We start from the raw sequence: 4296 nt of genomic DNA, 5'->3' as shown, positions 1-4296 counted from the left end.
TTTTTTTTTTATTACACATTTATTTAATATTTCGATATATAGATTTACACATTACGCAATAAATTTTTATAAATTAATAATTATTAATTATTATTATCTTTTTTCTAGCATGTTTCATGATAACAATGATAACAATGTTATCAGACAATGACATGTTTATTTATACCATAGATTTATATTATTAATAATATAAATCTATGATTTATACATAGAAATTGTCTGCGATAGTGTGATTATTTTTCTCACTTTTATGATTATAATATTTGTAATTAGTAATTACTGTTTGGTGATATTGGATTGATATACGGATTTCTGGAGGTGGTGACCCCCTCCACCCACCAGGTTTCACCATGCTCATTGTACTTGTATATTACTCATGGATATTCCTATTCGAAATTCGCCCCCCCTTTAACCAAGCTTCAGATCCGCCCCTGAGTACGACAGTACCTAGCCGAGACAGACAATACGAAATTCAAGGTTAAACATTTTATTATAATAACACCCAGAGCCGTGTTAAGCAATTCAGCGCCGCGGGGGAAAAATTTTTCGCGCCCCTTCCCTACAATTTAGCTACTAACCGTTTTCTTATTAAATAAATCTCCATATTACCACACACCACGAAAACTAACTAAAATATAATATTGATAACAAATTAATCATTAACAATTAATATATAAAAAAATGGGTAAGTGGATATCGCTCTGCTGTACAGTAGGTTACAAGTGGGTCACTGTAATGGATGGTGTTAAATTTGAATTCAATGATATAATATCATTGTATGAGAAAAACGATTCTGAGCGAAAACGGTCAGTCAGCCTACTATGATGATATTAAGGTGATAAAGTAATTTATATATTATAACCTATTTACGCGGAACCTTATTTAAATTTTAAATCCTTACCTATAGAAGTTGAACATTTTAAACATTTTTAACTACAAAATAACTATTTAATTTTGAATTTGATAAATTTTGTCGAAATTCGAACTTTAAATGCTTATAAAAAAAAATTGTGCCCCTGTATTATTAATATTTTTCAACCGCTGTTGTAACAATACATCAGGAGCCTTGCATTAAATTTTCACACTTTTTTACACATTAAATAAAATTGTATTGATATTTGTAGAAAGAAAACTAAAAAAATTTAAAACTGACAATGTCCGTGAACAGCTCCGAAAAAGTCAAATTATTTTCAAAATTTTATGGTGTATAGAAAATGAAAATATAAACATTCAGTGAAATTTTCAAGTATCTACAGTCATTCGTATTTTAATTACAAAAAAATAAGGAAATCGTAACATGAGAAATCGAGTGAATATCAAATGTTGTAAAATATGAATTTCAAACGCTCGTAAAAATTTAATTTGACTTTATTGTAGACATTTTTTCTTTCGATAAAGGTAGATAAACTTATGAGCAATCTTGCATAACATTTTCAAATCTTGGATTTAAAAAGAAAAATTTTTATGAATTTTTAACTCAAAATAATTTGGCAATTTTCGTCATTTTTACGTATTTTGTCAATATTTGAACTTTAAATGCTTATAAAAAAAATTGTGAATATGGATTTTTAATATTTTTCATCTGTCTTTTAAACAATATATTATAAGGGGCCTTCTATTAAATTTTCAAGCTTTTTTACCCAACAAATAAAGTTTTATTGATATTTATAGAATAAAAAACTAAACAAATTTTAAATTGCTCAAAATAAGTCAAAATATTTTTAAAAAGGCATGGTGTATAGAAAATGCTGATATAAACATTTAGTCAAAATTTCACGTATCTACAGTCATTTGTTTTAGAGTCACAACAAAAACCAAAATCGATTTTCGTGAAAATGCCCGTTTTTTCTTAATTTTTCTTGTTTTTCACAGCGCTCCTGGAAACTACTGGAAAATTTTTACTTTTGACCACCCAAAGTACCAACTTTATTCATTTTCCTATCAGAAAAGATACTCTTGATGAAAATTCAAGCATTTTTACTGTCCAAAAGGTGATGATAGACACAAAAAAAAAAAATAAAATAAAAAAAAAAAAAAAAAAAAAAACACACACATTATTGTAAAATCAATAAATTCATCGTTTCACTCAGAATCGAAAACACTGATTCAAATTGTGTCCAATTGTGCACGATTACAATACCTGTCCAAATATATAATAATTCAGTTACAATCAGTGATAATGCGAATACCAAGTCATACGCATACGCCCATATAAGTATAATAATATTATATTATTAAAAAGTCACAACAATTTTACACTATTTATAAACAATATTACATATTTGTATATATACAGCTATTAAATTCGTAGAATGATAGTGATAATGACATAATTTTTATAATTATTGATAACTTCTAAAAATTGTAAACAAAAATACGTTTCCAGATTTGAAAAAAAAAATGTTTATTTCGGATATCTATTTTATATTTACTCTAAACGAATAATAATAATATAAATAGGTAGAAAATTAGGGGCCCCCAATTACTATAATTAAGCCGGGGCCCCGTCCGCAATTGCGGACTAGCGGTCCGAGCCAGTTCGACTCTGTCTTATACAATGATATTATATCATTGAATTCAAATTTAATACCACCCATTATACAGTGACCCACTTGTAACCTACTGTACAGCAGAGCGACATCCACTTACCCACCTATTTTACATATAATAGTATAGAGTCTTGAAAAAATATCAAAACAGAAATTTAAAATGAAAAACCAATGTTTTTTCGTATGCAATGATTTATCATTGAATTCAAAACTAACGCTTACATTTCCATGACATACTCGGCAACTACTTTACACTGTACACTGTGTACAGAATAGCGGTACCCACTAGTTCACCTTTTATTTTTATTTTTATTACTTAAGATTAATTTAATACATATTTTAATATTAAAAAAGTTTAGTAATTTTAACATTAAATGACAAAATTGGAAATGACATTGATTTTATCAGTGGAAACCATAGTTTTGTGACTATATTATATTTTATTATAAAATCTAAATACACTAAAATATAAAACTAAGATTATGTTAAATTATATTAAATTATATGTTCAATTAAACCTGTTAAAATAAAAAAAAAGGCTTTGCTAATGTATTATTATGTCATGTCTTAGCACACAATGACTACTTTTTTCATCGCAATAGGTACCTATATTTTAGTACTTAGTTATTATAGTCTTCAGGAATCAGGAGCTTGAATTTAAATGTGAATTTCGATTTTTTTCAAGTGATATTAATTACTGTATACGTTTACAAGCTTAAAATTAATTTCACGTGCCAGGTTATTAATTATAATATAAACAACTATATTTATAGTTTTTTGTGATTTTTAAGAGGTATTTTCACAGGAATGAATAAAATTGAAATGAGCGGCTGAATAGGTATATATAATGCAATATAAAGTACACACAATTATTTTCACAAAAATTATAAATCATAAACATTAAACACACACATATTGTATTATTGTATATCAACAACATATATTAAATGCGCTTTTAACATTTTTTAAATAGTATTAGGTATTTAATACACAGCTATTAAAAAGGTAGATAATTAAATACATATGTTTATCAATTTATCATTAGTGTTTGGCAGTGACATAACGAAAATAACGCAATAATTTGTTTGTAACAGGTTAAGTAATTTCTTTAGAATTATTTCCAAGTAATGACAATTACTTTTAATAAGTAATATCTATAGTACAACACATTTTGCTGTCTTAGTTTTGAGTTGTTTAGTAGATACCTACCCATCAATTCTGAATTGAAAATAAAATAATAATACGGAAAAATATGTCTAGGTAAGTTGGTATCAAGTATACCAATAATATAATATATAAAGAACGTTTAAGCTATGAATACCTATTGCGGATTAGATATTGTTATAAGTTTTTATACTATTACACTATTAACACCTAGCTAGTACTTAGTAGTCATATACATGTAGTATAATTTATTTTTCTTTATTATTCTTACCTATATTTTATTTTTAATACTTTAAAGTAGCGATTCTCAACCTTTTTAAATTCCTGTAGTGTGTACCACTTACACAGTTTAACAATTTTCATGTACCCCTTGACCAAATAACCTATTTTTTTTTACATAAAAAATATAAATGTTATTTTACATGATGTATGGAACTGTATTATATTTTATAACTACTAAGTTATGACAAGCATTAAATGTGCAAAAAGAAAATTAAATGTGTACAATAATTATTTATATTTATTATTTAATATAAAATAAGTCAAATATTGTTTAATGACTAACGATCCAATGATTATTCTA

Source organism: Acyrthosiphon pisum, chromosome X (assembly GCF_005508785.2).
Source record: "Acyrthosiphon pisum isolate AL4f chromosome X, pea_aphid_22Mar2018_4r6ur, whole genome shotgun sequence".
Taxonomy (NCBI): Eukaryota; Metazoa; Arthropoda; class Insecta; order Hemiptera; family Aphididae; genus Acyrthosiphon; species Acyrthosiphon pisum.
The sequence above is the reverse complement of the archived record's forward strand: the minus strand, read 5'-3'. Positions refer to the sequence as shown.